The 26690-nt window shown below is 42.5% G+C and overlaps 1 long non-coding RNA gene across 1 annotated transcript in view; it reads left to right on the top strand.

The window, feature by feature from the left end:
* The first annotated feature begins 1943 nt into the window (after positions 1 to 1943).
* The window catches only part of LOC146579895 (uncharacterized), a 28660-nt gene continuing 3913 nt past the window's right edge, over positions 1944 to 26690 (top strand). Inside the window, exons 1-2 of the long non-coding RNA XR_014890875.1 lie at positions 1944 to 2010; positions 2296 to 2328. This is a non-coding gene — a long non-coding RNA (uncharacterized LOC146579895). The remainder of the gene's footprint in view (positions 2011 to 2295; positions 2329 to 26690) is intronic.

Below are 26690 nucleotides of genomic sequence, written 5' to 3'. Positions count from 1 at the left end.
AAATGGAGCACTGTAACAAAAAATAATTTCCCCCAGGGATCAATAAAGTATTCTGATTCTGATTCTGATTTAAGTATGCAAGATACTGTGAAAAGCAATGAAAAATAATTGTGGTCACTGTCGTGTTGAGACATGGAAGGTGGAAAAAATCCAACAAAAAAAGTGACATGTTGTGAAACTGAAATTACTCACACTGAAACAGCCTGTATGAGTCTGTTTAAAATAAATACAAAAAAATAAATAATATTTCCCCATGTTTCAAGTTTTTATTTTTATTTTCAAACCTTTATATGTCAAAGCCACCCTGCTGAATAGCTATTGAAACTTGTATAGGCAGTATATAAAAAACAAATAATATACCATAAACAGCAGGTTACATTTAAATGTATTTCCCCATTTCTATTGTTGCCAACAAACAAACCCAAACATCACCAACAGCAAAAATCAGTATTTGGAAAATCTGTATGTTTCCGTCCCTCCTTTACTTGCTGGCAGCTGGATTGCAGGTTGTGTCAGATACCTCAGCTATTATTATGCCAGCAAGAACAGCACTTAAGTCAGTGAAGTATCATTTTGAATTTGTGTTTGAAAAGGACAAAAAAGAACACCACAGTGAAAAGCAAACTGAGTCTATCTGATATGAAGTGTCTCTACTTTTAACCTGGAAAATCTCCTGTTAAAACACTCATACAGTGATTTCTATGCCAGATTTCAGCCTTGTCCTTGTATGCAGAAGTTTCTACAGCCTCTCAATTTAAAAAAAAAAAAAAAAAATTATGTATTGTTATAATTAGAGATGGCACGATACCACTTTTTTATGTCCGATACCGATACCGATATCACAAATTTGGATATCTGCCGATACCGATATGAATCCGATATAATGTTTTTTAATCAACAAAACTGTTTTTTTAAATATCTTGCTGCATTTTGTATAAGTTCATACTCAAGTTTAAAACAACAACTACACTAAAGCTATAATAGTGCTGGAACTAGACGTTGTTACACATAAATCCTGATATTTGGTGTCTCCTTTAGAGTCGAGAACCTGGTGCTACAAAATATTTTGAAAGTGCAAACAAGGAACATGTGGACAAACGGTACATGGTAGAATATCGCAGAAGCATGGCAATCGGCTTCTTTGCTCTTCAATAGATTCAGTTGACAAAATGTAGTTTTCAACACAAACATATTGAGTATTGTGTTTTTGCATTTTATTTGGTGTATTTTCCCACCAAATTTATAACAGAAGCTGTAGCTATGCAATTTATAGCAATATATGTGTGATATCTTTGCTCTCTGGTCAGTGAAAAAAATCAGTGGTTCAGTTCTGCCACATAAATACTCTGGTCACAACCACCTTCTAACCAGAATTAAACCACAAGATGAAAACATTTACAGATGCATGCAGAAGTGAAAGGATGCTTTTCATTGTAATAATGCCAAAAAAAAAAAAAAAAAAAAGAGTTGAGCAAAAAGTCAAAATCTTTTTCTGCAGCGTAATGGGAGCATTCTTTAGTCAGATAAGACCAAACCAAGTGTGTTCATTTCAGCTAGGCCAGAGCATGTTTTGCATGAACCCTCTCAGGACTGTCAGATTCAAATAGCATGCTGCCATTCAGCCACAAATAAGTATGACAACAATCCATGGGTCACGGCAAAAATCTGAGTTTCAAAAAAAGAAAGAAGTAAATCTATAACCTGGATGAAAATGTTGCCTGAGAACAGTTTTTTTTAATAACACAGAGAAAGGGAACAACACAAGAAACATGCTTGTATATTCTGAACAGACAGGAAACGCAAACTCTGCTGCGGTTGAAGTTACAGCAGATGTTTGAGCTCAGTGTAAAAGGGAAGGAAGAAAGAAGGACGGTCTTAAGTACATCATCTCTTTCTTCTGCTTAATTATTTTTGAAAACCGAAACACTTAAAGCTTAGCTGTGGATCAGAGTGCAGCAGAGCTGGATGTGAGGATGAGGCGCTCTTTGCTCTGTGTACTGGGGCTATTCTGTAAGTACATAACTAATTGTAACTGTTTATATGGCACTGATTAAATAAAAAACTGTTTTTCATTTGTGTAAATTAGAGTTTTTGAGTGGGGGAACAACTTTGTCTAAGAATTTGATGCTACATTGTGTTCAATTGTTTTACACTACCAGTTTAAAGCCTAGAAAGCAAAGAAAATGGAGAATGAGCATGAGCTGTGTCATCTGAAAATTCACCTTTTTATAAATGTTTTAGTTCATAATGAGATGATTTTCTGTCACTTTGATGATGTTTCAATCTTGATTGTAGTGCTCAGAACATTGTTCTATGGAAATGCTGAAGGTAAGATGTGTTTTTTTTCTTTTGTTTCTCTTTATTGAATATTACAGTTTTTTACAGACGCTAGGACACATTTCTCAATACTTAGGTCACGTTTGCAAAACTCCTCACACAGTGAGCACAACAGAAGTCTATGTGGGCTAAACTGAGGACCAGTTATCATTGTTTTGGCACAAAATGCATTCAATGACTACATCTCTCAAATTTCATGAATTATCTTCTCACTCAGACACAACAACTGCCAAAAATCTTTGTACGGACAGGACATTTTGCATGTGCTTACATACTGTTTTCAAAACTGTTAAACTTATGGCCAAAACAATAACACAATGCAAAACTTGAAAAGACAGCAAAATCCAACAGCAATATTTTATTGAAACATATTTTAAATCTAAAATTGCAGTTTAACCAGCCACAGCTTATTCTCATTGTAGATGAACATCTACACAGGTGTTACTCCTTCAATTTTTCAACTCCTTCAATTCTGGCAGCCAGAAGATTCTTTCCTAGGTGTATTGCCCTAGATGACATAAGATGAGATGTGGATGAGAACCTGTGGCCAAATGGAGGAGACTGAGTAGATTAGCATTACTATTGTATGTGTATCAGTGGATGGTGTGTATACAAATTCTTGTATTTTGGGATTACTTAGTGCAAAAACAATAAAAATACATAAACAAATATTAACGAATTCTGCATGATGTCTGATTCATTCCAGTAACATATATTGAAATTATAAAGAGAGATGTGTCCTTGTTTTACACAAGAAAACACTGTGTAATGCTACATGTTGTTAGTGTTTTTTAGGTCATTGTTTTGTGGGTGACAAAGTGTGTTTGTCGGCTGTCAACCTTTGCTAGTGTTCTGGAAGAATGAGTTTATTTGAGACCTGAATAAAGTGTTTTGGTAGTTGTAGTGCATTTTGAATGTGAAATGAACTGCTTTGCCAAGCTGACGGTCAGTTAGGAGGATTGTGTGAAGAGTTTTGCAAAAGTGACCTAAGTATTGAGAAATGTGTCCTAGCGTCTGTAAAAAACTGTAACAGTATTGATCTTCTATCTTCTATCTTCTGTAGCACTCAAAATTACTCTTCATTTTTATACTTTTTTGTCACACTTGAACCAAAACCCAGAAACAGAACACAACCAAGAACTTAAATTATCAGGCAGTATGTTTCTAAAGATACTAGTAACTGAGACAAATAGGTTACTGTGATAGTGTGTGTGTGTGTGTGTGTGTGTGTGTGTGTGTGTGTGTGTGTGTGTGTGTTACAGCACATGTACATGTTAATACACATGAAGACATGCTATGTAAACCTGGCTCTGTTTTAGAACAAATTACGTGTAAAAAATCTTAACTTTAAAAAACTGATGAATTGATGACTTTTTCAGTACTTAACATGTATCAACACTTTGGAAAAGTGGCAAGAGGGAATCTCTCTCTCAGATCATTTCATGCACCTTCGTGAGCAACATTTTAGACTTCCATCATAGCTAAAGGACACCTCATTAATTTGATCGTATTTGATTCATGTCCTGGGATTCATCTATTTCCAGGATGATGACAGTGTGAAGTAATTCCTGGGCACATGGCTTTGGGTAACTTGCATCAAAAACAAAAAATGCTTCGAAGCAGCCATCAACAGGCCTTTAGATTGCTGCAAAAAAGCAGAAACAAATCTATCTTCTAGTACCAGGCAAGATGAACATTTTCTTGTGGTTCCTTTGGTGCTGAATTTATTTCCCTGTTAGAACAAAGCATTTTCCTGACATTGCATAGACATTCCTCCAGAAATCCAGTTGCTGGCCTATGAGTTCTGCCAGGGCTGAACCACGCATCCTGAAATTTTTAAAGAAAAGAAAAGGGTCAATAAAGTAAGATTTAATAAATTGTTTGCAGTTGTTTGATTAATGTCAAATTGTCTATAATCCTGGAGAGGTGAGCTCCAACACTATGCTTGACATTTGCTCAGATAGGACAAAAGAACAAGGAAGCAGACTAGTCTTTGGTTTTGAATGCTTGTAATTAATTGTTAGGAGATGGACTAAGCCAAGCTCAAGTATCATCTTTCGCACACTTTGTACTGTCACACAGTTGTACAAACTGTTTTGCCAACTTTTAAATAGAATTACAAAAAATGTCATCATTTATGCATCTATGATGTGCATATGACTGAAGAATTCAATTGGATGAGTGACGAAAAGTTGCTCCCACTGAAAACGCTGTGTCCAGATGAACAGAATCAAACTTTTGGGATTTACATATCTGGATGATCGAGCATGAATCAAGACATGTAATGCACATACATTTTTTTTAAAGATGTGGAGATTGAGTACATACAAATGTATATTTATTTTTATAATCACAATGATACTCAGTATACTGATTTTAAAAAACTGACCAGTATTCAGGTTTTTTAATGTACTGTTGAGCCTCGTCCACGGAGCTGAAAAACTTTCTGGCGCTGCTGGCCTGTGTTAGGCAAAGCCGTGCTGGGAAGAGGAGAGCCGGCCTCAGGCCTCGCCCGTAGAGCTCTGACATAATGTCCTTGTACTGCGCCCGCTGACTGAGGACTTCGAGATTGTAGTTCTCCACAATTTAGATGGGCACACCTCGGTAGTCAAATTTCCCTCTCCTCCTAACTTCTTGGATGATGAGGTCCTTGATCTCGAATCGGTGCAGGTGGATGATCACCGGGCGAGGTGGGAACGGTGTTATACTTTTTATGCTTTCCAATGGCTTTTAAGTGTGCAAAAAGCAAATAAAAAGGAGGACGCTCGCTTAACACTGAAGGCTATCACCACCCTGCTCCAGCAGCACCAAGATGAGTTAGCATCTGAATTTAAATCCTCATTTAACACCCTCGATTCAAAACTGGACCAAGTACGACAAGCCCTAGAGGAAAAGGTCGAGAGAGTTTCGTCCTTGGAGCTTGCAACTGAAGACCTGAGCCAACAAGTCGCTGACCTTGAAAGCACGTGTGCCGCTGTTCGTGAAGATAACAGCCAGCTAAAGAAATCAGTTACAGACCTGGAGAGCCGTAGTAGGCATCAGAACATCCACGTAACTCGTGAGTAACCACGTGAGTTATTGGGCAAAGAAATACTTCAACCTCCACTGGAGCTCAATAGAGCACACCGTATGGGCAGAAATCTGTGCCATCAGAAACTGAATTTGAATAAGTTCAATTTGAATTTGAATTGCTCAGATTGAATCTGAATTGTAACTTGAATAAATGCTTTTGAAAACTGAATTTGAATTAGTCTAATTTGAAATTGAATGTATGGTTTGAAAATGATCATCACTAAATTGAAATTGAATTTTATATTTTGAAAATGAATTGATTTGCTTTGAAACTGCATTTTATCCTTTAAAAATTCAGCTCTCGAATAATTTCAGTTTCACTTCTCAACATTCAGTTTCAGCTCTACAATTCAATTTCACTTCCAAAATTCAGTTTTTTGGAACTTACATCCGGTTCCGGTTCAAGCGCAGATTAATAGAACTACGTTTTACTAGCGGACCGAAAGTGTTACTGACGGGAATCTACAGCGTCTTGAGCTGAATTAAGACTTCAGAAGTCATTCGTCATGTCGAATGACCAGCGGATAAACTCTCAGGTTGGTAATAAATGTATTACATGTATAAGAACAAGCGTCATGTTAACAAATGATAGCCGTACAGTAACTGTTATGCTTATTGTAGCTGTTAGCTAAAAACGGTAATTTAGCGTAGTTTGCCCTGAATTCAGCTTTGACAAACAAACATGATCGACTGTTTCTAGTAGAATTCCAAAGCTGTCATCTTGTACCCTCTCAGAGTACCCCCTCTGTATGCTTGCAGAGACCCCTACAGTAGGGAAACATGCAAAACGGTGCCCAAACCTTTGTATTTTAGCTTTATTTATGCCTTACACAGCATCCCAACTCTTTAGCTAACTTAATAACTTTAGCTAAAGTGAATAGTTAGTCTAATTCATTAGTGCAGCATTACTGGATCACCTCTGTTTGAAGTGATATGATATGATATACAACTATCACTGTGTTTAACTACCATAATAATTCTTAGGGTACTGAGTGCATGCTTAATTAATTTTTTTTTTTTTAAACACACTGCTCCATTAATATGTTTGACAGGCTGAAGTTGTCGGGTCACCTCCTAAATCGACCATCTTTTACGGTGTTTTGTGCCAGAAATGGAGTGTCCACTGAAGACTGAAGATACTGAATCTCTACGCCTTGCCATTGATCCCTCTTGTGCCTTCATCTAGACAAGAGACATTAACTTAACCACTCTCATATGCTCTGTACCTACATCACCTTCCCTGACAGTTGTAGCTTGGCTCATCTGAGGGTGAAATTATAAGAATGTGTTATTTTGCAAAGTGCTCTCTAGGGTTCCTAAATAAAAAATGGCATTGAGGTCATTTCTTTTGAATTAATCCCTTCTTCTGAAATATAAGAACCTCTCCTGGTTTTAATGGCACTTTGGATTTCTTTACTTTCTGTTCCACTTCCAAACCCAAATAGATGCTGACAAGCTGACACAGTAACATGGAAGAGGGAAAGACGTTGCAAAGGACTACTACAAATAAACCTAATGCCTAACAATGAAAAGTGTAAAATAAGAACAATAATAATAATAATAAAGATAAAAGATGAAGTAACACGTTTTTAGTATTTTATTTATTCCAAATGATCATCCAGATGTCTGTGACATGTGGTGACAAACACCATAATGGAAGGCCTTAGTCATCACATGCTTAAACTCATCATATATTTTTGCATATGCTGAACAGGTAGTCAGACATGCTGTAACTGTGTGGTAGAAAACAGCATGAACACCATAAGATAAGATAAGATAAGATAACCTTTATTAGTCCCACACGTGAGACCCCCCCATACGGCAGGGGTCTCAAACTCCAGTCCTCGAGGGCATGGAAAAGTTGCATGACACTTTGACCCTTGAGGACTGGAGTTTGAGACCCCTGTCATATGGAGTATGACAGGTGTGGTTGAACTGCATGAAGACTCTGAAGTTTCTCTTCTCTTCTGGCAGGACAAGAATGTGGCCTTGTCCTGTGAGCCACTGTAAGGATGTACTTAGAGTAGAACTGGACTGTCACCGGCCTCAGGCTCTTCACCCTTTTCAAAGACAAAGCAGTCATTTAGATAAAATATTAGATATTGTTTACCTGTAAATGCACAAAGTAAATTTAGAAATGTAATTATTGTCAAGAGTGAACAAGCACTGATAGTGTAATCTACAGCTGTGGCCAAACGTTTAGAGAATGAGAAGTGTTGTTTGCTTATTTACAAAGTTTGCTGTTTCAGTGATAGTTGTATATCACATTATATCACTTCAAACAGAGATGATCCAGTAATGCTGCACTAATGAATTAGACTAACTATTCACTTTAGCTAAAGTTATTAAGTTAGCTAAAGAGTTGGGATGCTGTGTAAGGCATAAATAAAGCTAAAATACAAAGGTTTGGGCACCGTTTTGCATGTTTCCCTACTGCAGGGGTCTCTGCAAGCATACAGAGGGGGTACTCTGAGAGGGTACAAGATGACAACTTTGGAATTCTACTAGAAACAGTCGATCATGTTTGTTTGTCAAAGCTGAATTCAGGGCAAACTACGCTAAATTACCGTTTTTAGCTAACAGCTACAATAAGCATAACAGTTACTGTACGGCTATCATTTGTTAACATGACGCTTGTTCTTATACATGTAATACATTTATTACCAACCTGAGAGTTTATCCGCTGGTCATTCGACATGACGAATGACTTCTGAAGTCTTAATTCAGCTCAAGACGCTGTAGATTCCCGTCAGTAACACTTTCGGTCCGCTAGTAAAACGTAGTTCTATTAATCTGCGCTTGAACCGGAACCGGATGTAAGTTCCAAAAAACTGAATTTTGGAAGTGAAATTGAATTGTAGAGCTGAAACTGAATGTTGAGAAGTGAAACTGAAATTATTCGAGAGCTGAATTTTTAAAGGATAAAATGCAGTTTCAAAGCAAATCAATTCATTTTCAAAATATAAAATTCAATTTCAATTTAGTGATGATCATTTTCAAACCATACATTCAATTTCAAATTAGACTAATTCAAATTCAGTTTTCAAAAGCATTTATTCAAGTTACAATTCAGATTCAATCTGAGCAATTCAAATTCAAATTGAACTTATTCAAATTCAGTTTCTGATGGCACAGATTTCTGCCCATACGGTGTGCTCTATTGAGCTCCAGTGGAGGTTGAAGTATTTCTTTGCCCAATAACTCACGTGGTTACTCACGAGTTACGTGGATGTTCTGATGCCTACTACGGCTCTCCAGGTCTGTAACTGATTTCTTTAGCTGGCTGTTATCTTCACGAACAGCGGCACACGTGCTTTCAAGGTCAGCGACTTGTTGGCTCAGGTCTTCAGTTGCAAGCTCCAAGGACGAAACTCTCTCGACCTTTTCCTCTAGGGCTTGTCGTACTTGGTCCAGTTTTGAATCGAGGGTGTTAAATGAGGATTTAAATTCAGATGCTAACTCATCTTGGTGCTGCTGGAGCAGGGTGGTGATAGCCTTCAGTGTTAAGCGAGCGTCCTCCTTTTTATTTGCTTTTTGCACACTTAAAAGCCATTGGAAAGCATAAAAAGTGTTCAAAACACAAGAAAAGTAGTTGCGAGTGTAAGCGACTTAATGGTGGTAATTGGAGGGGTGAAACTGGTTGAAGTGGAGTTAAATTCACCAGAGCAGTTCGTTCCTGCATCTACTCAGGTCACACACTGACTGGAAGTCCTGGCCTGTTATTTTAGATCGTTTTTCACCTATTTCTCTACCTGAGCTGGTAAGATTAGTGAAAGCATGCTTCTATTCACTGAACATTTTACCTGCATCTTTATTCAAAAATGTCTTGCTTTCTATTGGTCCCTGTGTGCTCACCATAATCAACACTCCACTGGTGTCTGGCAAAGTCCCTGCTTATTTTAAAAATGTTGCCATACACCCCCCTTTAAAAAACCAAAGTTAGACCCTTCTCTAGCAGTTACAGACTGTTCTCAAAATTGCCGTTTATTGCTAAGATTTTCGAAAATGTTGTGGCTAAGCAGCTTACAGCAGTTTTGGACAAACACAGCATTCTTGACATACTTCAGTCTGGCTTTCGTAGAGCTCACTGTACTGAAAGGGCCCTTCATGCTGTTTCCAGTGACATTTTGATGCAAAACAATGCAGGAAAATGTTCTCTTCTGCTGATGGTGGACCTCACGTCGGTCTTTGATATATTTGACCACCACATTTCGTTTGAAAGGCTGAAATATTGGGTCGGTGTAACTGGATCTGCCTTAGAGTGGTTCTCCTCATTTGTCTGAACAATGCTTTTCTGTGGTGGTTTCTAAGTACAGGTAATGTCCCACTATGGTGTGCCAAAAGGTTCTGTGGGGCCTTTATTGTTTCTAATATATCTACTTCCTCTTCAGCATATTTTGAGGACATTTGCTATCACTGCTATGCAGATGACATCCAGTTATACGTTTCTTTTAGGCCCCAAGATGTTTCCAAGCTGCAGATTCTGAATAAGTGCTTAGACTCTATTAAAGGTTGGATGACTGACAACTTCCTCAACGTAATGAAAGAAAAACTGAAGTCCATCTATGTGCTCCTGACAGATTTGTACCTAAGATAATGAAAGCTCTTGGTCCCCTTGCAACATTTGTGAAATCGTCTATCAGAAGGCTTGGGGTAACACAGTGCCTCAGTGATTCACAAAACTGTTTCACAGATCACAGAACTATATCAGGGTGTCACTTCGCAGGCAGTAATGTAGATAAAAATAATGAAATCCTGTTCCCCAAACAAGTACAAGAACCACAGAATAGGTTAAATATATAAATCAAATATAATCAATTAGAAACAGTCTCACATCAAGATAAAAGTATATAAACATAAAGCTGGAGGCTGAGGACAGTGTGTCCAAAAGCACAACATAGCTACACCTCTATATACAAATCATTGTATATATAACTTAAAAACAACAACTTCAGATTGTTTTCTTTGTTTTACAGTTTTTCTCGATTGCTAAAACACATTTCTTGAAACTACGCCTCATATCCTCACAACAGTAAACACAAATCCATAACATCTCACTCAATTTCCCAAACATCCTATTTCCAGGTCAAAATGAAGCTCTACACCCAAAACTATTCACTCCTGCTGAAAAACCAAACTTTGCCCTCAGACATCAAACACAAGCCCTCAAAAACACACACACTACAACAGAGTTTTGCACACTGGTACAATTAATTCAAAACAATAGTTCCAAAACAAATAGGTTGCTTATGGTTCTCCCCTTCAAAACCCTTGTCACATGATAAACACAAAAGACGCAACCAATGTATGTACAGTGGCACATTGTTATTCATGTACTATACAGTACAACACACACCAGAAACATTATCCCACCTCAGCATCTTGTCTTTGGTCTGGGTCAGGCCAGAGAATCTCATCCACATCACAGGCTATATTGGCCCCAGCCAGGCAGCGGGGGTAAAATCCTCTTGCATGCCTGATCCACCCCTGGCATGCATCTACTGATATGTCTAGGCAGGCCTCTTCCATGGCCTGAAGGAGGTGAACACGGACATAAGGTTCTCGGTCATACACTTTCCACCGCCATGCCGAAAATAACTCCTCTATTGGGTTTAGAAAGGGAGAGTATGCAGGCAGAAAGATATTAGAAAACCTTGGGTTATTGGTAAACCAGTCACGAACCAGAGCAGCGCGATGGAAGCTGACGTTATCCCACACAACAACGTAGTGAGGCTGCTCTGGCTGTGCTGGTTCCCTGTAGTCCAGCTGGAACATATGTTGTCTTAAACCATCAAGAAAAGCAAGGAGAAGCATAGTGTTATAGGGTCCTAGTACGGCATGGCGGTGGAGTACCCCTCGTTGGCAGATGGCTGCGCACATAGTGACATTCCCCCCACACTGACCAGGGACATTTACAATAGCCCGATGGCCAATTATGTTCCTCCCCCTTTTCCTTCTTTTGGTCAGGTTAAAACCTGCCTCATCCACAAAGATTATTTCATGGGGAACAGGCCGTCCTTCAATCTCAAAGATTCTCTGCAAAACACATAACACAGTAGAGTCAATCGGTACCCTGAACCACAGTTCAAGAGTGCTGAAATGGCAGCATAAACTGCCATGCTGTGATGGTACACAATACTTTATACAGTATCAAAACTCATACCTGAACATATTCCACACGTTGGTTTTTCACTCTGTCAGAGTTTCGTTCGAAAGGGACTCGGTATGCCTGTTTCATCCGGAATGGATTCTTTCGGAGGATGCGGTCAATTGTGGAGAGGCTGATGGCATTTATGCCTCGAAAAAGATGATCATCCTCAATCACTCTCCTTTGAATCTCTTGCAGGCGGATTACATTATTTGCAATTACCATGTTTACAAGTTCCCTCTCTTGCTCCTCCGACAAAAGCCTTAACCTGCCTCCACCAGGTGGTCGTCTCTGTGTCCTACAAAAATAGAAGCACTCATTACTGTAACTGTCACACATTCATTTTACAGGCAAATAATGGAAACATACTGAAACTCAAGACACATAAGTTCAGTAACTTAAACGTTACTGTACAAAGCAGTCTTACTGCAAGTACACCTACCTGTTATCCTCCCTGAAGGTTCTGATGATGGAGGCAACAGTGAAGCGACTCAAATTTGGTTGTACTCGTTGCCCAGCCTCCCTCATAGTCATCCCATGGACAAGGACATGGTCAACTAAAGTGGCTCGAATTTCATCCGAGACTGACTGTCTTCTTGCCCTTGCTCTTCCCCTTCCTTGTCGCCGTCGTTCTCCACCTCCACCTCCTTCACCACGTCCTCCTCCTCCTCCACCTCTCCCTCCTCCTCCACCACCTTCCTGTTGTCCTAGACCACCTCCTCCTCCTCTTTCACCACGTCCTCCTCCTCCACCACGTCCTCCTCCTTCACCACGTCCTCTTTCTCCACCACGTCCTCTTCCTTTGCATCTCTTTGGATCCATTGTTTCAAACCTGAATGAGCTGACTTTGGCCCTTTTATCTATCCATCGCAGGTTCTGATTAGTGTGTGCTAAATTTTGACTCCTAGTGTTTCCACCTGGTTAATTGTGTGCTAATTGAGCTCAAGCTATGCTGACTTAAGTTAACATTATTGCATGCTAGTGCTTTCTAAATGACTACATGGTGTAAGCACTGTAAAATGTAGGGATTTGTGTGTAGAGTTTTGCAGTAACAGTTCACCAAATTTGAGTCATGTGTCAAAGCAGGGAATAGTGTTTATAGTTCAGGGAAATGGGTGAGCTTTTTGAACAATAGCGTTACGGTTTTGAAATTTTAGTTTAGAGGCCTGGTTATAGTGTTTAAGCAATCGAGAAAAACTGTAATACGATCAATATAAAAATAAAGCTAGTGTCTGTGGACAGTATGTTCAAAATAGTACAGGCACAACATAGCTATTAATCATAAAACAGCTCAAGTTATTTGAAAATTCTGAGGACAAAGAACACACAAGCACACAGTGCCTCAGTGATTCACAGAAGTATATCACAGAACTACATCAGGGTGTCTCATGCAGCACTTTCAGTGGGGTTGCATAGTTTATTTGACTCCTGATACCTGGCATCTTTTAGCTTTCACCAGCTCATCAATATCAGGCTTCACATCCTGAGCGGCAGCTAACTTCAGGATGTGATTCAAGTGCCTGTGCATGAGCCTTGAGCGCAGTTTTGTTTTATTTATGCTCATTACAGAGAAAACTTGCTCACAAAGATACGTGGTTCCGAACATGCACAACAGTTTCGCAGCGAGGGCTGTCAAGTTGGGGTAATCTGGCAAGAGATTCTGATAGAATGTGTTCAAGCCAGCTGCGGCAAATTTGCCCTTCAAATCCGATTCACACTGCAAGTCTATTATTTCAATCTGTCAGGATCCGGACGGGCAGATCAAAGGGATTCACGGTGAACGGCGAGCAAAAAACTTTGAAGTCTTTCTCCAGTTCACCAAATATCTGGAATCGTTGCTCAAACTCTAGTAACAGTCCCGTTATTTTATCTTTAAACCGCTTCATATCTGCCACACTTTGGAAGTGAGCTGCATCACCACCAGCGAGCTGCGTCTCCCACAATAACAGCTTCAACTTGAAAGAACGTATGCTGTCATAATACTGCGTGATAGAGGTGGGAATCACCATACATCTCACGATACGATATTATCACAATACTTAACGCACTGTAGAGGCTAAGCCTACGCTTGAAGCCACTGAGGTGGTCGTTAACGGGGGTGACGCGATGTCACTGGTATGCATGAATTAAGTAAACAGTCCAATAAATCCAGCAGTATGTATCTTGTCATTTTTGGTCTTTATTCCGTATCAACTTAGCATAACAGCGCAACGGTCACAAACTGTTTGCCTTCTCAATGACACACCTGACGCCGATTACGTGCGTCTACCTTAAATACCGTTACATTACATAATCAAAAAGAAAAAGGTGACCTCTAGTGACCACATAAGGTATTAACCCAAGAATGGCTCCTACACCCCGGCCCCTAATTGCAATGGCTATCAGACATGGCAATTCTAATCACAAAGAAAATAAGGAGCCACTAATACGTCTACTTTAGACCTATACATTCACATAAATAAACATAAGTAACACACTTTTAGATCACAGTCTCATGTAACAAGCAAAGTTTAGTTACAGGTCTTTCCAAAATATTAGTCTTTGTTTTTAAACGTGCAGATCGCACAAGTCCTTTTTTGTCACGAATGGCTTCCAGAACTCTTCCAAGTGGCCAGGAACCACGTGGTGCAGAAGAATCCATTATAATGACTATATCTCCAGGTTTTAGATTCTTCTTCTTTTGGTTCCATTTTTGTCTCTCCTGTAACAAAGGCAGGTATTCGCGTATCCATCGTTTCCAAAAAAGATCTGAGATGTACTGAGCCTGTTTCCATCTTCTCTTCAGATACATATCCTGAGGGTCAAATAGTCCGGGTGGTAAAGATGGTTTTCCTTTCATCAGGAGGATGTGATTTGGTGTAAGTGGCTCTAGGTCTTTTGGATCATCAGAAAGCTTTGTGATGGGTCTGTCATTTAAAATTGCTTCAATTTCACATAGAACCATATTTAATCCATCGTCGTCTAACTGTTGTTGCTGAAGAACGGATCTCAGAATCTTTCTGATCATACGAATTATCCGTTCCCAAATTCCACCATGATGTGATGCTCCAGGCGGATTAAAACTCCATCTTATTCCAATGTGTCGCAAAGCATCCGCTATTTGTGTATGTTTCAGCAATTCAAGAGCCTCCCTTGACAAACCCTTTTCCTCTGTAACCCTTTCATTAAAGTCATAGTTATATTGACTTTTCAGCATTTCCTCCAGCTTACAAACGGATATCCTATTTACAACTGTTGGTGGGTGGTCGCTGTCCAAGTTGCTTTTACCATCTTCCATGGGCCCATTTATGACCCAACCCAATGCTGTTCTTATAGCATATGGGCCATTCCCCTGGCTATGAATGACCTCCCATGGTTCCAATAACTTGGGAGCGTTGCATCCAATCAACAGGTCCACATTAGCCATTATGTGGGGAATTTGAACCTTTGACAGATATGGCCACCTGATCAGATCTTCTTCCTTTACAAAGTTATCCGTGGTGACAGGCATCCTTTCCTGTGTTAGGAGTTCTGGAAGTTCATAGAAGGCATTGCTGCCTAAACCAGAAACTTCAAGACCAGTAAATGAGTGGGCAGAGACTACCTTTTCTTGACTCATCGTTTGTAACAGGAAGTGAGTTCTTTTGCCCACAAGATTTAGCTTTTGCATGAGGTGCTCTGAACAGAAGCTAGCTAAACTGCCAGGATCTAAAAAAGCATATGTCTGTATGACATGACTACCTTTAACAGACTTTATTTGAACTGGCAGAATGGAAAGCAAACTGCTTTCTCTTCCGGCCCCTGTATGACCACAAGTTTTTACATTCTTTGAAGAGGAGGGCTCTCCATAGCATTCAGGGGTTATGCCATTGTTATCAATATGGAGGACAGTGGGATGACCTTTACCACACGTTCTACATATCAAACGCTTAGCACAGTCCTTGCTTATGTGCCCAGCACCTAAGCAACCAAAACACAGCCCTTTCTCCTTTAGAAAAAGCATTTTGTCTCTGTGCTTCTTCCGCTGAAACTGTTGACACTGTCATGGTCCTGGGCCATGTGGGCCCAGTATTCTCAGTTCCTTGTATTTTTGTATTTCGTTCCTTATTTGACTTCCCCTTGTGACTCTTATCCCCTGTGTGCCCCTCTATGTATCTGTGAGCCCTCATCTCCCCTCGTGTTTCATTTCCATGTTTCCCCAGCCCACTATGCCCGTGCTCTCTCTCTCCTCCTGTTTGCACCTCTGTGTACTTCCTGTTTTACTTTGACAGTCTCCCGTCAGTGTTGTTTACTCCTGCCATGTCTTGTTATGTTTATCTGTGTCAGCTGTGTTCCCATGTGTGGCCACTTCCCCTGATCATCCCTCTTGTGTATTTAGTCTCTGTGTTTCATGTAGTCTGTGTCGCGTCGTCTGTGTTTCCACCCTCTATGTTTCCATGCCCGGTCTATTGCATTCTTAGTCATAGCTTTACCTTAGTTATTCCCAGTTTAGGTTTCTGTTTAGCCACGCTATCCCTGCTGTATTTGTATACCTTGTCATCAGCCACAATAAAAGGCTCGCTTTTGTTTAAAGTTCACTCCCATCTGCTCACCTGTGTTCGCACCTGGGTCCACCATACACACCACCGCACGGTCTGTCACAGCGGACCGTGAAAGTACGACGCGACCATGCCGGACCCAGCGACACAAAGACTGGAGATTGTCCGGACAGTGGAGTCGCTATGCGACAAGTGGCTGCACTGTTCCAGTGAGGAGGAACGGGAGGAGTTCGCCCACCAGGTAGGGGTGTGCGTGTCTGTGTTCCCCTGGTTATGGGAGACGCTGCACCCCCTCGTCAGCGACCTTCTCGTCTCCGCTCTCCGACTCCGTCCGCAGCAGCAGCGGCCCGGTGGGCGTGCACCTTCACCAGAGCCGTGCCATCGCGCCGTTGCCCCGCCGCCTCATGAGCCAGTGGCGGTCAGAGTCGGAACGGTGAGGCTCACCACGGACACACCATTGGCTCACACTTCATCAGCTTCCGCATCTTCGCCACCGCCTGCCTGCACGGAGATGCCCGAGGCTGTTGACTTCGGTGAGGAGGAGCGGCAGCAGGTGTTGCGAGCGTATCGGGAGGATGAGCTACGCTGGAAGCCCTGGCTTATCTCCGAGGAGGAGCTTCCGCCAGCCGCCCCGCCTCGGACCGGCCGCCCGTCCTCGCTGCCTCGATCGGACTACTCTTCTCCCGCTTCCTTTCTGGCGCGGATGTGGTCGGAAGACGAGGAGCCAGTCGCCACAGAAAACCAAGTTCCATCCGCGTCCACTTCAAGACGGAAGCGGCGTTCACGTCGCCGTCGCTCATCGCTACGGCATGTCTCGCCCTCCACTGAGCGACACGGGGAGGCTGTGGAGGTAATGGATTTCGACCTCGAGGAGCGGCAGAGCGCCACATGTGCGCAACTGGAGGAGGAGCTACGGGGGAAGCCAGGGCTCGCTCCTCACTACGGTGAGATTTTCCGCGGGACACGCCTGGCCTTTGGGGGCCCCCGGAGTTGCCAGGAGCTCCCGCCTGACGCTCCGCCAACACTCGCCTCCTCAGCCTCTGCGTCACCGCAGGAGGCTCCACTTTCCACGTTAACGGGGCCCACGGCCAAGAAAAAACGGCGTTCGCGTTGTCACCGCATCACCCGATGCTCGGAGGTGAGTGAACCTGTTCTGTCAAGCCAAGTTTCCTCTGAGCGGGCGGCATGTGAAGTAACTACAGACTTAGCCGGTGATATGGCTAGCAATGAGCTATTCACCAAGCCACAGGCTAGGGACAGTCCTTCTCAGCCGATCATGACTGCTTCACTCAATCCTGCAGGGACCACAAAATCTACACATAGACTGAAAGAGACTTCCACTGATTCTCAGGATAATAGTGTGAGTAGTGAGGTGAAGGTGTTTCCTTTTGTGTCTTTTACCATGTCTGAGGTTCCATCCAAGTCTGAGCTATCTGTTTCTGAGCCTGACCTCAAGAACTGTGTTTTCTCACCTCCGGGGCCCTCTGAAGCCACAGTAAGCAAGGATATTGCAGAGTTGGCAAATCATGGATTAAAGTGTAACATGACTAGTGATCCTGTTTTCCCTGCTACTCTTGTGTTTAATGAACTGAAAACGGTGAACGCCGATCATGAACTCACTCTAACCTGTCAAGATGAAAACATAAATGCTGATCATGGTAACCTGGACTGTGTAACGTCACAATATGAATTCTGTCTTCCTGAAGGTCATACACAGGGTGATTCTGAACTGTTTTGCTCCAGCACCAGTACCTCCACTCAGGAGATGGAGGCTGAGATCAGGGTTAATGTGACACCGTTTTCTCCTGTCTCTGTGAACTCATCACTGGATAAGATTTTAGCCTCGAACAATGTTGTAACCACTCACTCTCAGCCTGAAGTGTCACCTGCTTCAGTTAATGGTTTACGTACCGTTTTGCCTGTATCTGTCTCTCCACTCAATATAGTCATCACTCTGACGCCACAGATCACTGCGGGTGCAGGTTCCAACAAACACATCCATCCAACACACCACAGTCATGCTACCACGGTGACATTGGTTAGGTCCATACCTGTGTATTTACTGTTTTTTCAGGAGTTAGCTCCTGATGATCTAAGCCTTGTTTTTGTGGATCGAGTGGCAATTCTTGTTTTCCGTATGGTTGAACCAGCTCCTCTGAGCCGCACACTACCATCGGTTAAGTCCAACCAGCTTATGTTGGCCTCTCCTAGGATTACTGAGACTGGGCCAGTAACCTGCGAGCCACCTTGGACTGATGCAGACTCTGGGAACCTAATGATTGCTGGCTCTGAACTGGTGGTCCCTACCACTGTTCACTTCACGGTTTTTCATGCCAAGATGTTAAGCCCTATAGACTGTTTTCTACCTGTTTTCTCTCTCTCTGGGTTTGTGCCTCAGCAGCCTGTGTTTCCTCAGCTCCTAGTCCAGCCAGGGGCCTACATAACTGTTTGTCCTGCATCTGCTGTTGGACTCCCAGGTGTGCCTATCCGGCACCCTGCGGCGACACCACCGCTTCACGTCACGTTAGCTGGAGGGTCCGAGGGGCCCGTCCAGCCACCCATCTCCGCTGGAGGGTCCGAGGGGCCCGTCCAGCCACCCGTCTCCGCTGGAGGGTCCGAGGGGCCCGTTCAGCCTCCTGTCTCCGCTGGAGGGTCCGAGGGGCCCGTTCAGCCTCATGCCTCGTCAGCTGGAGGGCCCAAGGAGCCCATCCAGCCTCCTGTCTCCGCTGGAGGGTCCGAGGGGCCCGTTCAGCCTCCTGTCTCCGCTGGAGGGTCCGAGGGGCCCGTTCAGCCTCATGCCTCGTCAGCTGGAGGGCCCGAGGAGCCTGTCCAGCCGCCACCTGCGGCCGCCTCGTCGTCGCCTGGTCCTGCTTCAGCCTGTGCTTCGTCTGGTCCAGCTTCATCCGAGTCTTCGTCCTCGCCTGGTCCAGCCTCCGCCTGTGCTTCTGCTACGCCTGGTCCAGCCTCCGCCTGTGCTTCTGCTACGCCTGGTCCAGCCTGTGCTTCTGCTACGCCTGGTCCAGCCTGTGCTTCTGCTACGCCTGGTCCAGCCGGTGCTTCAGCGTCGCCTGGGCCAGCCTCTGCTTCTGCTACGCTTGGGCCAGCCTCTGCTTCAGCGTCGCCTGGTCCTGTGCCCTCCAAGCCTCGGCCGGTACGCCTGACACTTGGGAGCCGCCGCTGCCTTCCGCGCGGTCGGCCCCCTGAACTGCTCCGTCGTCTCCTTCGCCGCCGCCGCTGCCTTCCGCACGGCCGGCCTCCGGACCGGCTCTGTCACCTGTGCCACCCGCCTGGTCGGCCCCCCGACCGTGTGACCCGTGAACTCTTGTGCCTGTGGGCTCTGGGTCGGCCCCCTGAACTGTATTTGGACTGTGGTCATGTGCTCCTGTGTTTTCTGTTGTTTGTTTTGTTTCCCGTTCTGGTCCCTCCGTCCTGGTCCCCCGCCTCCCGCCCTGGGTGGGTTGTTTTCTGTTTTTGTTTTGTTTCTCGCGTTTGGGCTGTCGGGAGCCAGCCCTTTAGGGGGGGGGGGGGTGATGTCATTGTCCTGGGCCATGTGGGCCCAGTATTCTCAGTTCCTTGTATTTTTGTATTTCGTTCCTTATTTGACTTCCCCTTGTGACTCTTATCCCCTGTGTGCCCCTCTATGTATCTGTGAGCCCTCATCTCCCCTCGTGTTTCATTTCCATGTTTCCCCAGCCCACTATGCCCGTGCTCTCTCTCTCTCCTCCTGTTTGCACCTCTGTGTACTTCCTGTTTTACTTTGACAGTCTCCCGTCAGTGTTGTTTACTCCTGCCATGTCTTGTTATGTTTATCTGTGTCAGGTGTGTTCCCATGTGTGGCCACTTCCCCTGATCATCCCTCTTGTGTATTTAGTCTCTGTGTTTCATGTAGTCTGTGTCGCGTCGTCTGTGTTTCCACCCTCTATGTTTCCATGCCCGGTCTATTGCATTCTTAGTCATAGCTTTACCTTAGTTATTCCCAGTTTAGGTTTCTGTTTAGCCACGCTATCCCTGCTGTATTTGTATACCTTGTCATCAGCCACAATAAAAGGCTCGCTTTTGTTTAAAGTTCACTCCCGTCTGCTCACCTGTGTTCGCACCTGGGTCCACCATACACACCACCGCACGGTCTGTCACAGCGGACCGTGACAGACACTCCTCCAGTGTGTGTCGTTGCGTACAGCAGACACAAGATGGCTTTACTGTAAAGTCATGGCTTGTTGTAGTAATCAGCCTTTCCGTGCTGTAGGTTTTATTCATGTTCATGGGTGTGGCTGTAGCAGCAAAGCTGTTCCCTTTAATTTGTTTGCTTGGTTGTGACTTCAGTCTGTTGTCAACCTTTGAGACAGGGATTGTTGACGTTACATTCTGAATGTCCCCAAACAAAGGATCCGAAAGAATTTTCACCTGCCTTTCAATAAATGCAACCAAATCTTGAAACCGAGCTCTGTGTTTAGAGGTTTCCAATTTATCATATGCAAACGGTCGCCATTTCTCTCTCATTTTATATGGCAACTTACACAAAATGATTTTCATGTTCACTGGCATGTCCAGTTCCTGCATATGTTGCAATGTTTCCATGACATTACAACTCCCACGTAAGAAAAGGGGATATGCTTGCAATGATTTCACATCTTCATTTTTAATTGCAGGCCAAGATAATGCCTTGTCAATGTAAGCAGTTGCAATTTTATATTCATTTCCAAAGTGTTCTTTGAACAGTTGCTTTGCTTGTATATAGCCTTGTCCTGCAGCCATATGTTGACAACTGCGTACCAGCTCTCTCGGCTGTCCTGTTGTAAACTGCTCCAAATAATACAAGCAGTCCCTCTTATTGGCCTTTTCTTCCACTCCTTGTTCAAACGCATTAATGAAAGAGATGTACTGAAGAGGATCACCATCGAATACAGGTATTTTCCTGAATGGTAATAACGATGCACGCTGATGCTGAACAAGGGTTGCAGTTATTTCATTTTGTCTTTGTAAAATGGTACAAATGTCCTCCGACCATCCTTCTGCCGCTGTAGGAATTGACCTGGGCGATGGAGGATCCACATTGTGAAAATGCGTTGTGATGACCGTTTGAGCTTGTGGCTCACTTTCAACTTCCGTTCCTGGCAGGATCATTGCAGATATGTTGCTTTCAGTCTGTACTAATTGCACTGCAGGTTTATCTTCATTGACTGGTGTACTAGGCTTGACTGTGGCTGAAGCAGCTGTTTTCTTGATTTCCCTTTCATAATATGAATTCATAGCATTGGACGATATGTTAGATTTACTTTGAACTTCAGCAGCTTGGAGAACCGCTAACTTTGCAGAAGAGGCAGAAAGCAACGCTTCAAGCTCAAGCTGTTCACGTTTCCTCCTTAGCTTTAGCTCTTGCTCCTCCAAAGCATGCTTCTCTTTTAAGACTGCCATACGAGCGAGATGTTGCCTTTTCTGCTTTTGCTTTGATTTTGGCAGAAGAAGTTGTGCTCACTTTATCACTAGATGAGCTTTTAGTGACTGAAGATTTACCAACAACATTTGAAACACTGTCCTCTGGCTTAACACCATCATCAACACCATGATCACCCTTTAAATGTAAATGTTCGCAACCTGACAACCATTCTTTCACTTCATAAGTGAACTCATCATAATGCATTGTTTTTGCTTTAAACCATGTTTCATGCTTTTCCCTTTCATCATCTGGTAACAAACACATCAATGAACCATGAATTGTTTTTGCTTCATTACACAAACCAACAAAATCATTGAATGATGCTTGAACCATAGAAGTTTCATTTTTTTTCCATTGAGACCCTTTTAAATTATTAGCTTTATTTAATTTAGCTTTTCTATCACGTTGCAGTCTGTCTAGTCTCTCTGCAAGTGCCTTAGCAGTCAATTTCACCACTCGTTTTTCCTTTTCTGGATGTGTCCCAGCCTTGCTGGCGTTGCTACTTTGCACAGCTGATTCTGCAGCAGGCTCCGGGGGCCTGCCAGCAGCTTTATTTGTGTCCATAGTTCAAATGTTCCAAAACTCAAATATTTATCAAGTATTGAGGGTTTGTGCGCACATGCGAAAGTTTGTTTATAAATCAGTTTTATTTGGGTTGACCACCAATGCATTGGAATTACGCCTTCTTAAATAAGTGTGCACACTTTTATAAATGGCCATTTATTAGTAGCGCTACTCATACCTTGCGTTGGGCGCCGTACTGATTCCGATGAAGAATTCTGAGTCCTCTCCAACATCCACGGAACAATCGCCAAGCATTCCACGTCGTCAGCTGACAGACCGCTAGTCCAGCTCTCCGCTCCTCGTGAACCCTCCACGGTAAGTTTTCCAAATGGCATTCAGCTCTCCGCGGCGATCAATCACTCAGACTTTAATTGTCCTGTTTGCGACAAGTCTCCAAAACACCGCGGCGAAGTTGGCCCAAACCTTTCCCCAAAGAAAAGCAGTTTGTGACTCTAATGTAGAGGCTAAGCCTATGCTTGAAGCCACTGAGGTGGTCGTTAACGGGGGTGACGCGATGTCACTGGTATGCATGAATTAAGTAAACAGTCCAATAAATCCAGCAGTATGTATCTTGTCCTTTTTGGTCTTTATTCCGTATCAACTTAGCATAACAGCGCAATGGTCACAAACTGTTTGCCTTCTCAATGACACACCTGACGCCGATTACGTGCGTCTACCTTAAATACCGTTACATTACATAATCAAAAAGAAAAAGGTGACCTCTAGTGACCACATAAGGTATTAACCCAAGAATGGCTCCTACACCACGATACGATATTATTGCGATTTTTTTAAAATATCTGCGATATTCAGATTCTGTAGATAAAGGTAAACTTTATCAGTATTCATTTTATCTAATATCAAAGTCTCACACTCAGTCTTTCTCTCATTTCAGTCAGTTTTATTGTTGACAAACTGAATGGTTTGTATTACAGTCTAGTCCAACTTAACTGAATGCAACCATCTGGTACAATTATAGCTTTCTGAACTATGCAATTTATGAAAACTATCCAGCCCCTTCAGCAACTGAAGAATTTGAAAGTAAATTAAAACAAAATATAATTTTACATTAAATAAAAAAAGTTTTAAACTTAATTAAAATAAAACATGTCTTAAATTAAAATAAGTAAACTGTCATGTTTATTGCTGCCAAAAAAAAGTTAAACACATTTGGACAGTGAAGGAATGTCAGGATTCTTGCTCAGAAAAAGGAGCTGATCAACATGCTCTGAAGTCAGAGCACAAACACCTTTTTTGTAACAAAATATCGATTTCTGCTGTCCCTGTATCGATACATTATTAGCAAACAAAATATCACGATACTACACAGTATCGATTTTTTCCCCCACCCCTACTGCGTGACAACTTGCAGCTGTTTGTTCAGGTGCTCTGTAACATCCACCATAAATGCAAGGTGCTGCATCCATTCTGCGGAATGAAATTCTAACACTGGTTTCCCCTTTTCTTCCATAAACTGTTCAATTTCTTCTCGTAAATCAAAGAAACGGCTCAGCACAGCACCTCGGCTGAACCATCTTACCTCAGTGTGGTATGGCAGGCCATAGATGTGGTCTTTCTCTCTGAGAAGACTGTCAAACTGACGGTGATTGAGGCTTCTGGATCGGATGAAATTAACAGTTTGGATGACCACCTTCATGACGTTATCCATTTTCAGTGACTTCCAACACAAAGCCTCCTGGTGCAAAACACAGTGAAAAGTCCAAAAACCACGTCCTCCATTTGCAGATTGCACTTTATCTCTGAACTTTTTTACAACGCCTGCTTTCTTCCCGATCATTGAGGGCGCACCATCTGTAGCCAGGCTGACAGCGCGGGACCAGTCCACTCTGACCCTGTCCAGTGCGACGACGAGTGCGGTGAAAATATCAGCTGCGGTCATTGAATCTGTCATTGGTACCAACTCCACGAACTCCTCGGTGACGGTCAATGTGTCATCAACTCCGCGGATGAAAATTGCCAGTTGTGCAACATCTGTAATGTCCGTGCCTTCATCAATTGCAACTGAAAACACAATAAATGACTTTATTTTTTGCTTCAACTGGCTGTCCAAATCCGCTGAAAGGTCAGAAATCCTGTCGGCAACTGTGTTTCTTGTCAGGCTGATATTTGCAAAGGACTGGCGCTTTTCAGGGCACACAATCTCCAATGCCTTCATCATACATGTTTTTACAAATTCACCCTCACTAAATGGTTTTGAAGCTAGTGCAATTTCGTTAGCAATGAGGTAGCTAGCTTTCACTGCAGCATCACTGATGTCTCGGCTGTGAGTAAACACAGACTGCTGTTTCTTCAGACCCGCCAACAGTTCATTCACCTTCTCTCTTCTCCGCTGTCCTTGAAAGTTGTCATATTTGTCGGCATGAAGACTCACATAGTGGTGACGGAGGTTATATTCTTTCAGCACTGCAACATGCTGGGAACTTACCAAACATACAGCTTTCCCATTCACTTCCGTGAATAAATAGGAGGATGACCATTTTTCTTGGAACACTCTGCACTCTGCATCCACTTTTCTCTTTTTTTGCAGAGACATACTGGGGCAATGAGGGTGCCAAAGCACATCAGGTTTAAATTTCGCGGGCAAAACAAAGTAGCTCACAATTGCTATTGCGCCATCCAATGGACACAATTGGAACAGCAGTTTCTTTATTGAAAAATTGCTGCTCAAATTTTATACTTTACAAAATCATCTCACGGGCCGGATTAAACCCGTTTGTGGGCCTGATCCGGCCCGGGGGCCGTACGTTTGACACCCCTGATCTAAGTAATCACACGTGACACTGTTGCTAATACAGCTGCATTGGCTCCCTACTGAATTCAGTCCATTTTAAGATTCAGGTTCTGACTGCTCTTCTTGGACAAGCATTAGCTTACATTATTGAACTTCTACAATCCTATGTGATACCTACAAGTAATCAGTTGTAAATATTTAGTAATGTAAAAGGCATTGCGGTATTGCCCTTTTAAGTTAAAGTGATGAAGATGTAATTGCATGGGATCGCCACAAGGGGGAAGTAGCTATGAGTGCAATAGGCCATTGCAACGCTCTCGTACCTCAGACAAAGAAAAGCCTGCAGCCCAAAAGCAACTCATATTGGAGGCTGTTTCTCAATTCTCAAGTAGAGAACACAAGTCCATACTCGCGTTCTTGCTAGTCCGGACTTTGTAAGTTTGCACGGGAGTGCAAACATGAAAAAAATTAAACATGATGTAGTACATTTGTTAAGAAAAACATCATAATTTAGAAAAGTATCGTAAGCACTTTGGCAAAATTTGCTTTTATGTATCATCTGTTTCATAATGTCTATTAGGCTTCATACAGTTAAGCACAGTCACTACATGACTAAAACACAAGCTTAATCTCTCTATGAATAAAAATAGTATACACGTTTGCCTCAATAGAAACAAACAGTTGAGATGTTAGAACACTTTTATATTTATTTTAGTAGACACTCAAAAATTACAATAGACAACTGCTGGGGTTTGGAAGATAATGGAACAAATATTTAAAATATAATGTGATCATTTTTGGAGCAGCCTTCAGAATCTCAATGTATTAACATGTCGTTTTTGCTCCCAGTGAAAATGTTTTGTATTGAATTTAAATATCTTAATGTTAGATTTAATTCAGCTGTTTAAATAATTTTACATCAGCGGATATGACGTGTGAAACTCAAAATATATTGACAGCTCTGACCGACCAGTTTATTTTGTTTCCCAGAAACAGTAGTATTTCAAACTTTTTAGCCACTCTCCTCCACCATTGCCACATTTGAGTTTTGGATGAAATGTATTCTGGGATATTTGGCTGCACCAGGTCCACACAAGTCACCACTGATGTATGCTCAATAAAACGGGAGGAGCAAGGACACATCCGTGAATTTTGAGCGTACTTGGCTTGATGAGTACTTTGAATTGAAACAGTACTTGGTCTGCGACTGATGAAGTATCACAAGTGCACGAGAACACACAAGTGTGCATATTGAGACATGGCCTCCTGTCTCTACTTTTCTGTATAAAACAGGTTAGTAGTTCGAGTTAGCTAACTGCGATGCGCATATAAAGGAAAGAAACCTTTTTCTGACTTAGTTTAACCCTTTAAAGCCGGTCGGAGTGGGCATGCTCTGTTTTGCTAACTATTTTTAAATCCCTGTAGAACCGGGAACCACGTAAGCTAGCACAATAATTTTTTTTGCATATGAAACCAGAGGAGTTGTACTTACATCTTATGCCATCAGCTTGTCCTAGGTCACGGTTTCCATCCACATATAGCTTTGTAAAAATGGCATAAAAAGCACTTGCAGCAACAGAAACATAATATTCCAAAAACAGCTTTGCCGATCCGATCAGCTGTTCATAACACTTCCTATGTTGGAATAAATGTCAGTGTGAACTATCGCATGTCGGCCATTACCTGCCCGAAACCGGAAGTGATGTCATTTTTGCAAAAAATGTAGTTTTTTTTAGCCTCGGGACCTTATAAGCCTATACTGGTGTTTTTAAAAGTTATGTTTGACTTCATGCTTTTCTGAATAGTTTCTGGGATGCTTAGAACTAAAACTGCACTGCTGGAAATAGTTTATTTTGATGTACA

Source organism: Mchenga conophoros, linkage group LG3 (assembly GCF_057382185.1).
Source record: "Mchenga conophoros isolate Kocher_MC1m ecotype Shallow Benthic linkage group LG3, M_conophoros_male_GT1.1, whole genome shotgun sequence".
Lineage (NCBI taxonomy): Eukaryota > Metazoa > Chordata > Actinopteri > Cichliformes > Cichlidae > Mchenga > Mchenga conophoros.
This window is presented reverse-complemented; position numbering and strand designations above follow the sequence as displayed.